The following is a 14,591-nucleotide window of genomic DNA, read 5'->3' on the forward strand; positions in this document are numbered from 1 at the left end:
ATGCGAGAATTTTTTATACAAAAAAAAGCCATATGGCTTTATTAGAAAACTTGATGTATTGCTTGGAGTACCCATCCGCTTCCGGTCATTGTTTGTCATTCGTCTGCCAATGAAGTAGTTTCCTGTTGTCAAGTTAGTTGATTAGTAAAATTGTGGTATCATGTCCTCAACATATGTACCACTTTATTTATTTTTTGTATATGTTACTGTTATATTATGTGTGCATAAGCGTGTGTGCGTGCGTGTGTGTGTGTGTGTGTGTGATTGACAAAGAGTGATATATATACATTATATTGTGTGTGTGTGTGTGAGAGAGAGAGAGAGAGGGGGGGGGGGGAGAGGGAAAGAGAGAAAGAGCGGAAGAGAACATGAGAGGAAGGAGAGGAAAGGAGCATACCTGGCTCTCCTTCCTCTCCTCATGTGTGTGTGTGTGTGTGGGGGGGGGGGGGGGGGTGCGAGAGAGAGAGAGAGAGAGAGAGAGAGAGAGAGAGAGAGAGAGAGGCGGGCGTATATCTGTTTTGCTAGAGCAACGAAACTCAGATCTGAGATCTGAGTTTTTGGCACTCGTGGATTATTTTTTTTACCACTGTCGACTTCCCTATGACCATTGCTATTTAACAAATAGTATACCGACGATCATAGCAACACGATGGATTTACACATTTGAGCATCGCACTAATAGCGTCGCTAATATGAAGAACCTCTGTAATGCCTACCATTGATAGTACTCCAATTTATAGCAATAATCCTAGTATCTAGGACTCGGAATGAGTTTTCTATGTTCCATTGCTATACATTGTTTACTATTTTTTTGAGTGAGGTTTCTTTCACATTAGCGCAAGCAGCATCCATAGTCTAGAGAATAACAACTTCTCCTTCTTGCAGAGCAAGAGAGAAAATGTTTCCTTCATTAAGAAAAAGTGGGTCCACAAGAGGGGGCGAGAAGATCAAACAAGGTTGTCTATTTGGCCAACTGGTGCCCCTTTTGGGCTTCTTACTTTTGCATAATCTTCAAATACCATCATCGATACTACTCCAATGATACCAGTATGCACAAATCTCAAATGAGTTTGTTCTTTTCGATTCCTATACACTGTTTATTTTGTTTGGTTGAGGGGTTTCTTGCACATTAAATTGAGGAGCACCCACGATAGAGAGAATGATAACTTTTCCTTCATAGAGAGCAAGAGAGAACACTTGCCTTCATAAAAAAAGGGCGGGGCCAAGGAGGCACCATATGACCAAATAGGGGTGAGTGTTTCTCCATCTGGCGACGGGCGTCCCCTTGTGGCCCTCTTTTTTTTGCATGATCTTCAAACCCCACCTATGCTCCTAGTGTCCACGACTCCAAATGAGTTTTCTCTATTTTCATTGCTATACATTGGTTATTTTTTTGGGAGTGGGGTTTCTTAAATATAATATTAAGGAGAACCTACAATAAAGAGAATGCCAACCTTTCCTTCTTAGAGAGAAAGAGAGAACATTTTACCTTCATAAAAAAATGGAGGCCACAAGGGGGCACCCGTTGATCAAACAATGATGCCTGTTTGGTCATCTCGCACCCCCTTCTGGCCTTTCTTTTTTGTTTTGCATGATCTTCAAACCGCACCATTGATACTAGTACAATTGATAGCAATGATCCTAGTATATGGGACTCCCAATGAGTTTGTTATGCTCTAAACACTATTGATTTTGTTTGCCATGTAAGTGCCCCCTTGCGTCACCCCCCCTTTTTTTTTTGGCATAAACTTCAAACCCCACCATTGATACTACTTGATACTACTGTAGTTGATAGCAATGATCCTAGTATCCATGAGTCCCAACGAGTTTTTCTACTCCTTTTTTGCAGTGAGGTTTCTTATACATTACAGTTTGGAGCACCCATAGTAGAGAGAATGACAACTTTTCCTTCTTAGACAGCAAGAGAGGAAATTTTTCCTTCATTAAATAAAAGGGAGGCTACAAGAGGGGATGAGATGACCAAACAATGGTTTCGCACCCTTGTTTGCCCAAATGGTGACCCCTTGTAGCCTTCTTTCTTTGCATAATCTTCAAATGCCACCACTAATACTATTGCGATGATCCTAGTATGCAAGAATCCCAAATGAGTCTGCTCTATTCCATTCCTATACACTGTTTATTTTCTTTGGAGTGAGGTTTCTTGCACATTACATTGAGGAGCAGCCACAATGGGGAGCTCGATAAATTTTCCTTTATAGAGAAAAAAAGAGAAAACTTTACCTTCATGAAAAAAAAGGGGGCCACAAGGTGGCGTCAGATGACCAAAGAGGGGTGCCTATTTTTCCATCTGGAATCCCTTTGTGGCCCCCTTTCTTTTTGCATGCTCTTCTAGCCCCATCAGTGATGCTATTATAGATGATAGCAATGCTACTAGTATCCAGAACTCCGAATGAGTTTGCTTTGTTTCATTGCTATACATTGTTTATTATTTTTGGAGTGAGATTTCTTGCATATAACAATGAGGAGAACCCACAGTAGAGAGAATGAAAATTTTTTCTTCTTTTAGAGAGTAAGAGAGAAAACTTTACCTTCATAAAAGAAAGGGAGGCCACAAGGGGTGCCAATTGACCAAACACCCTTGTGGTCTCGTTTTGTTTGTGTTTTCTTCAAACCCACCAATGATACTAGTATTCAGGACTCCCAGTAAGTTTGTTTTGTTCTTTTGCTAAACACGATTAATTTATTTTAGAGAGCAACAGAGAATGGAAACATTTTCTTCTTAGAGAGTAAGAATGAAAAGTTTACCAATTTTGCATAATCTTCAAACCCAAACATTGATACTGCTACAGTTGATAGCAATGATTCCATGATTCCCAATGATTTTTCTCTACTCTAATGCATTACACTATTTATTTTGTTTGGAGTGAAGCTTCTTACACATTACATTGTGGAGCACCCACAATAGAGACAATGACAAATTTATCTTATTGAAGATGAAGATAGAAATTTTACCTTTCTAAAAAAAATGAGGGGCCACGAGGGGACGACAGATGATCAAACACAGGTGCTTATTTGACCATCAAGTGCTCACTAGTGGCCCCCTCTTTTTGGCATACTTTTCAAACCCCACCATTGATACTATTGTTGATAGCAATGATCCTAGTATGGAGGACTCCCAATGAGTTTGCTCTGTTCCCTTGCTATACACTATTTGTTTTGCTTGGAGTGAGGTTTCACGCACATTACGCTATGGAGCACCAAGAGTAGATAGAACGACAACTTTTCCTTCTTAGAGAGCAAGAGAGAAAACTTTACCTTATTAAAAAAAAGTGGGGCCACAAGGGGGCACCAAATGGCCAAACAACGCCATCTCGTACCCCTTTGTGGCCCCCTTTTGTTTTTGCATATTCTTCATATGCCACCATCATACTAATACAATGACCCCGATATCCAATACCCAGGACTCCCTAATGAGTTTGCTCTATTCCATTACTATACACTATTTTTTTTTTTTTTGGAGTAAGGTGTCTCGCACATAACATTGAAGAGCACCAACAATAGAGATAATGACAACTTTTCCTTCTTAGAGAGCAAGAGAGAAAAAGTTTTCTTCATCAACAAAGAAAGGCATTATGAAAATGTTGGACTTTCAAATGGGCCCTATAAGGACTTTGACTTTCTTCATCTTATGTGCCACTTGTCGGACCTTTTGGATTTAGAATGCACTCATCAAGATCTATCATTGATATGTAGCGTGCCATTAGATTCTTTATATCCTAAAACATTTCATTTTTTGATGTGATAACTCTTATAAATAGAATTTCTTCCCACATTTTAGCTTCAGTGGGGAGGCCACAACTTCTACAAATCAACTCCAAATTTTTTGAAGTTTGGAGATTTAGAAACTACTTTCTAAGATATTTCCAATGATATGTTGGTTGATAGAGTTTTGACAAAGCCTTTATGTACTACACTGCGTTACCCACTTTGAACAAGAAAGACAAAGTCAAACCTCTTTATAGGGCCCCTTTGAAAATCCAAATTTTCCCTAATGGGGCCACAAGGGGGAGTCAAATGACCAAACAGGGGTGCCTAATTTTCCATCTAGTGCCCCCTTGTGGACCCCTTTTTTTGGAATAATCTTCAAACCCCACCACAGTAGAGACAATGATAACTTGTCCTTTATAGAGAAAGAGAGAAAAATTTACCTTCACAAAAAAAGGGGAGTCCACAAGGGGGCGCCAAATGGACAAACAAAGTGTTTGTTGTGCCATCTTGCAACCACTTTTGACTGCCATTTTTTGTATGATCTTCAAACTCCACTAGTGATACTAATGCAATTGATAGCAATGATTTTCGTATCCATGACTCTAGTGAGTTTGCTTTGTCTCATTTCTATACACTATTTATTTTGTTTGAAGTGACATTTCTTACACAAACACTAAGGAGCACCCACACTAGAGAGAATGACAACTTTTTCTTCAAACAAAATAAGAGAGAAAAACTTTATAAAAAAGAGGGAGGCAGGAAGGGGTAGCCAGATGACCAAACAAGGCTACCTATTTGCCATCTTGCACCCCCTTGTGGCCCCTTTGTTTTTGCATAATCTCAAACTCCACCACTAATACTATAGCAATTAATAACAACAATCCTAGAATTTGAGACTCTTAGCGAGTTAGTTCTGTTCTATTGCTAAATACGCCTGGTTTTGTTTTGAGAGCAAGAGAGAATGACAGCTTTTCTGTCTTAGAGTGCAAGAGATAAACTTTACCTTCCTAAAAAATGGGGATCAAAAGGAGCCACTAGATGATCGAATGAGGGTGTCTGTTTTTCCATCTAGTGCCCCATTGTGATTCCTTTTTTTTTGCATAATCTTTTAACCCCACCACTAATACTACTACAATTGATAGCGATGACACTAGTCCTACTGTGACTACTACTACTACTCGCTCAACTCTCCAAAAACCTATTAATTAGCTTCACAGATTCGTTTCGAATCTTCGATCCTAAGGTAAGGTAAAATCAAAAGTGCCCGCAAGCCTGCTGGCCCCTCATGGCGTGCTTCCTTATCACACTTGCAGCATCTGGCCTGCATTGCAATCATCATCGTGCATCCTTCTCGGACGCCTGAGAATCCCAACCCACCCATTCCCCGTGCTATCCCCTAATGCACCTCGGCTGCAGAAAAACGAGAGAGAGAGAGAGAGAGAGAGAGAGAGAGAGAGAGAGAGAGAGAGAGAGAGAGAGAGAGACTTTGTGCATTGTGATAATGGGAGCGATAGATAGGGATCTGTCCATCCCTGCATACAAACGGGAGAGAAGGAGTTTTCTTTCCTTGTAGGCAAACGAGAGAGAGGGAGTTTCTCATGTGTGAGAGAGAGATTCTGGCCATCCGCAACATGCCCACCTCAGCGAGCCCCAACTGTCCACAATTTCCTTCTGCTCACAAAGGCTTGCACTCATTGGTGCGGATATTACATCAACCCTCCATTGATTATAGCACCCCATAGCTGCTGCTCTGCACGGACGTGCCCAGAAGAGACGGAGAGAATAATCGGACAAACTTTCCCTCGTTTTTGTCTCCGTCTGTTTCCCTACAATCGATCGCTCTCCCACTCTCCCATTGTGTTGCCAAAAATCTGTTTCTATGTGACCCACAAATCTCTTCATGCCTCTCGTCTGCCATCCTCGCAGGCGGGCACCTTTTTCTCTCTGCTGGTCTTCGCCCTCACTCCATGCTCGCTAACCTGCCGCATAATTCGAGCCACACATCATTTTGCAACACGACCAGTTCTTTGCGCATAAGACGAACCCTTTGCTATGAAAAAAATATGGTTGTCCCCTCCTGTTGAGATGTCGAGCTCTGCATCTTGAGCTGGCATCCACTACGGGTCTTAGCCGCTTACGACATTTACTCACTGGCGCGTTAGGTGACCGACATGGAGGATCTCTGCCAGTGATTCTACAGCTGGACTACACTTATAGTGCCAGCCTAGTAAGCTTCTAGCGAGTTCACACTTAGTGACCGCATGTATATATGTGCTACTTTTCAGTTTTAGCACTTAGTCATTTTGTACTCTCTTTTCTATACGAAGAAGAAGAAGCTTTCCTCTCTGTGTGCTTTGTGCTTGTCTTGTGTAGCTCTCTTGCATCCTCTTTCTTTACATGTTATCAGAGCCTGGTGCAGGCAAGAGAGGCTAAGAGAGCAAGAGCATCACAATCCCTTCATTCGCAATCCACGACCAGATGCAATTTCGTACAAGTTTTGGGGGTTTTTCGTACAAGTTTCTGAATAGGTCTCCAAAGTGCAGTACATAGAGATTTACTGTACAAGTACATTGGTTGTATGTACGCTTGATTGTGGACACTCGTTGAGTGTAGAAAGCGTTACAGGTACCACGATAGCAGGTTCAACAGATTTGCAGGTTTTTGTAGATTGCAGCTATTTTGTCTTAGTTCTTCAAGATGTCTGACGGTTTCAGTCAGATTGTCATTAGGAAGCTTGAGAAAAATAACTACCCTGCATGGAAGTTCAGAATAACAAATTTCCTAAAAGGAAAAGGTTATTGGGACTATGTAGAAGGAGACAATGAAAAGAAACCAGAGATTCCCGAGGCAAATGCTACAGCAGAACAAAGGAAAGCTTTGAGGGACTAGCAACAAGGCCAGAGCAAAGTGATGTATTGGCTTTCTATGAGCATCACAAATGGAATGATGGGCTATCTACAGGATACTGAAACTCCCGCCATTGCATGGAAAAACTTAGGTAGAGTGTTCGAGGTGAACACCAAGGCCAGGAAGCTTCAACGAAAGTCGGAGCTAAATCAGGTTAAGAGGAACAACCTCTCCATCAATGATTATGCTTTGAAGATCAAGAGTATCATTGAGGCTCTTGGATCTATTAAAGTCTCAGTGGAAGACGATGACATTGTCCGTGCATGCTTGGATGGTCTAGGAGATGAGTATGTACATTTCAGGTCTTCCATGAATACAAGAGACGACATCCCCGTGCTCCAAGATTTGATTTTTATGCTTATTCTTGAGGAGAAGAACCTTGACACATCTTCTTCTCATGGAAGAAATAATTCTGAACAGGCCTTCTATTCTAACTCCAACAGAGGTAGAGGTAGAGGTCGTGGTCGAGGCCCAAGTGGTTGCAGGGGCCAATTTCGAGAAGGTCAATCAAATCAAAACAATACATGTGGCAGGGGAAACCAATCTCAAGGCAGGGGGATTCAAAGAGGTCGTGGTGCAAGATCAAGCAGACAGCAACATATTGCAAATAGCAGAGAATGTTGGACTTGTGGTGAAAGAGGTCACATGTCACGTGACTGTCCAAAGGGAAAAGCAAGTGGAAAGAGAGAACAGGGCAACTATGCATCTACTAGCAGAGATGCAGATGACAACAAAAACGAGCGCATGTTTGTTATGCAGCATGTAATGAATACAATGACTGCAGAGAATTTCACCCAAGATGATGTTTGGTATGTGGATTTAGGTGCCTCTAATCACATGACGTCTCGTGGAGAGTGGTTTAGAGATATGCGCAAACCAGATGTGTCAGGCTATGTGCACAGAGGAGATGACACAGCTCACCCCATTGCTCATGTAGGGGACATACCTCTAAATACGAAGAGTGGGAAATCAAAGTACTTAGCAGATGTACTTCATGTCCCAAACATTACAAAGAATCTTGTTTCTGTTGGACAAATGGTTGAGCAGGGTTTGCAGGTTCGCTTCAATCCAAATGGCTGTTATGTAGAAGATTGCCAGAATGGCTGTAAGCTGATCACAAAGGGCAAATGTGTGGGCAGAATGTTTACGCTGAATGTAGACATGCCTGAGGTAAAAGATGCATTATTTGCACAGGGCACAGGTGTTGTGGCTGATGTTGACATTTGGCACAAACGCATTGGCCATGTCAATGAGCAGAGATTGCGCAGCATGCAATCAAAACAGATTGTAAAAGGTTTGCCCAAATTCAAGGTCGATGGTATGCATAAAGTGTGTGCCGCATGCCAGTTTGGAAAACAGTCAAAGGGCTCATTTCCACATGAGCGCAATGTATGTAAAAAGCCACTTGAGGTGGTGCACACAGATGTTTGGGGTCCAACCGATACTGCAAGTATACATGGTTGCAGGTTTTATGTCTCTTTCATTGATGACCATACAAGGAAAGTATGGGTCTACTTCATGCGTAACAAAAGTGAAGTGTTTGGTCACTTTCAAGACTTCAAAGTCATGATTGAGAAGGAGATAGATATGCAAATCAAGACATTGAGGTCAGATGGAGGGGGAGAGTACTTCTTCAATGATTTTTCAGATTTTCTGCGAATGCATGGTATACGCAGGCAGTTTACATGCAGATATACTCCACAGCAGAATGGGGTCGCAGAAAGGAAAAACAGGCACATTGCAGAGGTTGCACGTGCATTGATGAATGAGAAGAACATGCCTCATCATTTCTGGGCTGAAGCTGTAAATACAACTGTGTACATTATGAACAGGACACCTACAGCTGCGATGCATGATGTAACGCCTGAGGAAAAGTTTACAGGTACAAAGCCTGATTTGGCACACTTGAAAGTGTTTGGCTGCATAGCTTACGTGCATGTACCAGATGAGTTGCGTAGGAAATTGGATCCTAAAGCACAGAAATGTATTCTTGTGGGATATTCCCTTGAACAAAAGGGGTACAGGTGCTACAATCCTACTACACAAGAATTACGAGTGAGCAGAGATGTAGTCTTTGATGAGATGAGCAGCTGGTACAGTAATGCACATGGCACTATTGGGGCTGATGTAAAATATGATGTGGTTGTACAAAATGTGAGGACACAGTCACAGGTTTTGAGTGGACCACAAGAGTCCTCTTCTCGTGGCTCTGTTGAGAAGCCATGGAATGGTAGACTACGTACGCAGGTTACTCCACCAGCACGTACAAGGAATGTATCACGAAAAGGAATGGAAAAGGTTGATGAACCTCCCTTTATGGCTGATGCATCATCAGGTTTTTCACATGTAGACATGGATTCAGATGGTTCTAAACAAAGTCTTGATGAGGAATTTGGAATTCCGGCTGTCAGGACACCTAGTGTAAGGAAAGTACAAGAAGATGCTAGAGGGCAAAGGAGTGACCCAGGACTGCGCAGATCTAACAGAGTCAGAAATCCAGTTTAGAAATTGACTTATGATGGGTATCTAGCACATCACCAAGCCTACTTGGATAAGGTGATACAGGATGTGGAGCCCACATGTTTTGAGGATGCAGTTGGAAATGTGCATTGAGATGATGCAATGAATGAAGAGATGGCTGCATTGGAAGAAAACGACACATGGGAGTTGGTGCCATTGCCAAGTGGCAAGAAAGCTATTGGATGTAAATGGGTGTATAAAACCAAGCATAAGGCTGATGGTAACATTGAGCGTCACAAGGCAAGGCTGGTCGCAAAGGGTTATGCACAGATGTATGGCATAGACTATGAGGAGACCTTTGCTCCAGTGGCAAAGATGACGACTGTGAGAGTTGTCATAGCAGTGGCTGCATCTAGAGGATGGATTATGCATCAAATGGATGTAAAGAATGACTTCTTGAATGGTGCGTTGCAAGAGAAAGTGTATATGGATCAGCCACCTGGTTATGTCGATCCAGGTTACCCAGATTATGTATGCAGACTTCTCAAAGCTTTGTATGGTTTGAAGCAGGGCTCTAGAGCATGGTATGACAGGATTGCCAAGTATCTTGTCAGTATTGGGTTTAGGAGAGCTCATGCTGATCATTCACTCTATGTACGTGAGAGTGATGTGGGGATTGTGGTCATTACCATATATGTAGATTACCTTATTATTGTGGGTGACAAAGCTATGGAGATTGACCATGTGAAGGGTCTTCTCAAACAGGAGTTTGAAATGAAAGATTTGGGCGAGTTGCGCTACTTTCTTGGCATTGAGGTGATCAGGACTCGAGAGGGTGTATGGCTGTCATAGAGACAATATGCTTTGGACATGTTGTCAAAGTATGGTATGGCTGATTGTAAGCCAATTTCTATTCCCTTGGATGTAAATGCAAAGCTGAGTGCAGAGAAGGGTGATGTTGTTGAGGATGTCAAGATGTACAGGAAGATTGTGGGTAGTCTAATCTACTTGACTATCACGAGGCCATACTTGAGCTACACAGTAGGCTTGGAGAGTCAGTTCATGCAGCTTCCGAGGAAGCCACATTTGGATGGAGTACGACGCACACTTCGGTATGTGCAAGGGACTCTTGACTACGCATTGTTCTATGCAGCAGATGTGCCATTAGCATTGTATGGGTATACAGATGCAGATTGGGCAGGTAGCATTGTTGATAGGAGATCTACGAGTGGCTTCATGTTCTCCTTTGGGAGTGCTGCTGTTACTTGGAGCAGCAAAAAGCAGCCTACGGTTGCTTTATTGAGCATAGAGGCTGAGTACAGAGGTGCAGCAGCTGCGGCGTGTGAGGTAGCTTGGCTACGCACATTACTTGAGGACTTGGGAGTGCAGGTGGAACAACAGATTTTCATCTATTGTGACAACCTCAGCAGCATACAGTTGGCTAGGAACCCAGTGTTCCATGCCAGGACCAAGCACATAGAGGTCCATTATCACTACGTTCGAGAGCGAGTGTTGGCGGGCGACATCGACTTGGTCTACGTCAGCACAGAGGAGCAGATAGCGGATATCTTTACCAAGGCCCTCGGAGATGAGAAGCTTCGACGTTTCCGGACTATGCTTGAACTCTGTGACATGCAGAGCTCGAGGGGGAGTGTTGAGATGTCGAGCTCAATATCTTGAGCTGGCATCCACTACGGGTCTTAGCCGCTTACGACATTTACTCACTGGCGCGTTAGGTGACCGACATGGAGGATCTCTACCAGTGATTCTACAGCTGGACTACACTTATAGTGCCAGCTTAGTACGCTTCTAGCGAGTTCACACTTAGTGACCGCATGTACATATGTGCTACTTTTTAGTTTTAGCACTTAGTCATTTTGTACTCTCTTTTCTATACGAAGAAGAAGAAGCTTTCCTCTCTGTGTGCTTTGTGCTTGTCTTGTGTAGCTCTCTTGCATCCTCTTTCTTTACACCTCCCTGCTCGTCCTTCTCCCCTTTCCTCCTTATCCACAATGCTTTGGAGATTGGCATGTGACACACTCGCCTGACACGACCGCCACCTGTCTCCTTGTGTACCTTGCCTTGCCTGCCATGTGGCGACTACCACCTTTTCATTATCATTCTCAAAATGCGCATCTCGCAAGATTCTTGCTAATACAATTCCAAAAAAACGTTTGTGGAACCTACCTTGGCTGTATGTTACTCTTAGATTAATTAATTAGCAAGATTCCATGTTTTCTTATGTGAGTTTAGAGGAAATGGATAGCTTGGGCTTGTTCACGTGCAAAGCATATCTCAAGATCACAAAAGACAAAAGCATAACGATTTGTCACGTCAACGACAATTCCGAACATAATCAACAAAACGTACGAGCTTGTTTGTGTAGAAAACGTATCTCAACATTACGAAAGACATAACCATAATGTTTTGTTATGCTGATATCAATTTTAAAGATAATAAAAAATTGCATCAACACAATGCAGCTGGTACTTGAGATGATTGTTAGAATTCAGTTATCAGGTCCATCGTTACATAAGGTCAGGAATACATGCTAGGAGTAAATAACCAAAATGGGTGCAGAGAAAAAAAACCCAGCAGATGTCCAGATTGTCCTCACAAAAACGCCAGCAAATATTCACGATCTACACCAGCAAAAAAACCCAGAAGCTGTCCAGATTTTCCTCACAAAAATGCCAACAAATATTGACAATCTAGTCGACAAGATGTCTGTTTAGTAAGTTTGCAAGCCTGCATAGGAGTGCATTCAGCTTGCTGAGCTGTGTTTTCAACTTTGACACTTCAGTACGCAGCACTGCGATTTGCTCCTCTAGCTTGGAAACCTGTATATCAGCGACATTTGTTTCACGTTCATCAATTGCATCTTTTAATCTATCTATTGCATCCAGGACATCAGATCGAAGAGCTCGATAACCCTCCGGTTAATTCCTCGAGACCTCGTGCAAAATTTCTGTCACCATCTCCTTGACCTTGTCCAATCGTGGATCTCGAATTTCATCCAACGACTCGTCTACTTGCGTCTCTGTCATTGAGTCCACCAAGTTTATCTGGTCCATTTTACCTTGCATTCACAGAATAGAAAGTTTTAGTCTCATCACATGCAAGAAATAGAAGCAATTAGAATGAACTAGCAATACATTGTATCATGCAACTGTTGTCACGCCAACACTATGCACCAACGGGATGTACTCATCGCCTATTTGCGGACTCGCTCCGTTTTGTTCACTATAGTTATCTTCGTGGTTAGTTCGCACGCTCGTTGGATTGTTGAGAAGATGTTTGATAGTTAGCAAAGTGCAAAATCAAAATCATTCCTATGCATATTGATGAGCATACATCTCAATTCCTTGCCAGCAGGAGTGGAACCAGTCGGCACGTGGGTGAGTTGTGCTATGCTCATCGTTGTTGATGAAGATACTAACGACATCTTGGTAGGTTGTGGTTGATGGATAAACCATGCATCTCCAAAGAGATTTCGTCTTGCCTAATTGCATCCCCCGGCCTTGGTAAGGTGTCACCCACGCCGACGACGGATACTATTTCCCAGTTTTTAGCATCTTGTGCACAGTCGACAAGAAATCGTCCCAATGGATGTCCCAATCTAAACTTCCAGAACATATATGTACTATCAAATATATTTGCAGGCGTCAAACAGACTTTTTTCTTCAAGTCGTCACCGCCATACAAGTTGTACAACTCTATTCCCTTGTTAATCTCATCTGCATGAATATTGTGCATCACGACTCGAAAATACGGCTGGTCTTGGTCCTTCAAGCAGTAGCCAAGCATACCCTCGAAGGTATGCATATTACGCTGTTTCAAAGCACGGCAAAGCACCATCCCACCAGTAGGCAAAGCCTTATCCTAGCCCAAGTACTGTTTCACTTTCCTATTGGCTGCGACCAAGGAGCTAATCCAAAGCCGCATTACCATCTGGAAGTGCAAGTGAAAAAGAGTGCCGCCTCTTTCAATAGCACAAAGACCAGCAATTGTCTCCCTTTCGAGGAATGCATGCATAGAAGCTAACAAAGCTACATCAATATCGCAACCCCCTACAGATACCGTGACACTAACCTCCATAACCCTAGAGCTTTTCGGCTTCTCAGTCCTGCTACTACTAGCTGGCAATGACTGCCTTTTTCGTTTTTTTGCTACATTGCCCTCAGTTTCATCCTGTCTGCAGCGGGCCTCCACATTCCCCTCACTTGCGTGCTCCCTGCAGTAGGCCTCCACATTCCCCTCATTTTCGTGCCCCCTGCAGCAGCCCTCTACATTCCCCTTAGTTGCATGCTGTCTGCACCGGGCCTCTGCCTTGAGGCGAACCATAACCCTTTGCATGAAACAACAAGATGCAGCACAATACAGGACGCGCTCAGCCTATTCACTTGAACTCACCAGACAATCGACACCATAAACAAAAAAGCACAGCACATGTTACCTGCACCTGGTTAGATTCAACGGGGCAGCTTGCGTGCGCAGCGAAAACGGACTGAACCACGTCGCGAGAATTGAGTAAAAAGATCCAGCATCTCACAAAATAACCAAATACATGCGTTCCTATCCACCAGTTAAGTGCCGCCAGCTGTCCTGACACATGCCAAACCGCCTGGGTCGCCTCCGATTTGCTTCCTGAAGTTTGCTTCGCATCTACAGAGATTCGCACTAATCCCAAAAGGAAAACCCCGTTTTGGGCACCTACTTGAGTTTGCTATGTTAAATTGCTATACACTGTTTATTTTGTTTGGAGTGACGTTTTTTGCACATTACAGTGTGGAGCACCCACAATAAAGAGAATGACAACTTTATCTTTATAGAGACCAAGAGAGAAAACTTTACCTTTTTTTAAAAAAAGGGGGGGACCCTAAGGGGGCGCTAGATGACCAAATAGGGTACATGTTTGGCCATCAAGCGCCCTCTTTTGGTCCCCTTTTTTGGCATAATTTTCAAACCCCACCACTGATAGTACTATAATTGATAGTAATGATCCTAATATCCAAGACTATCAATGCCTTTGCTCTATTGCATTGCTATACAATGTTTATTTTGTTTGGAGTGAGGTTTCTCGCACATTACACTAAGGAGAACCCACAGTAGAGCAGTAGAGAGAATGACATCTTATCCTTCTTAGAGAGCAAGAGAGAAGACTTTACCTTGATAGAAAAAGAGATGCCCACAAGGGGGCTCTAGATGACCAAACAGGTGTCCTTGTTTGGCCATGTCACTCCTCCTTGTGTCCCCCTTTATTTTGCATAAACTTCATATGCCATCGCTAATAATACTACAATGATCTCAGTATCGAGGACTCCTCAATGAGTTTTCTCTTTTCCATTGCTACACACTATTTATTTTGTTTGGAGTGAGGTGTCTCGCACATTACCTTGAGAAGCACCTACGATAGAAATAACGAAAACTTTTCCGTTTAAGAGAGCATCAGAGTAAAATCTTTCTGTATAGAACAAAGAAAGGCCACAAGGGGC

The 14,591-nt window shown here is 42.8% G+C and overlaps 2 pseudogenes; both read right to left on the bottom strand.

The window, feature by feature from the left end:
- Positions 1–11,807: 11,807 nt before the first annotated feature.
- LOC147419092 (uncharacterized) lies at positions 11,808–12,514 on the bottom strand (annotated as a pseudogene).
- A 17-nt stretch (positions 12,515–12,531) lies between these two features.
- LOC147419093 (uncharacterized) lies at positions 12,532–13,452 on the bottom strand (annotated as a pseudogene).
- Positions 13,453–14,591: the final 1,139 nt, after the last annotated feature.

This window comes from Adiantum capillus-veneris, chromosome 29 (assembly GCF_014529385.1).
Source record: "Adiantum capillus-veneris isolate H3 chromosome 29, ASM1452938v2, whole genome shotgun sequence".
NCBI lineage: Eukaryota > Viridiplantae > Streptophyta > Polypodiopsida > Polypodiales > Pteridaceae > Adiantum > Adiantum capillus-veneris.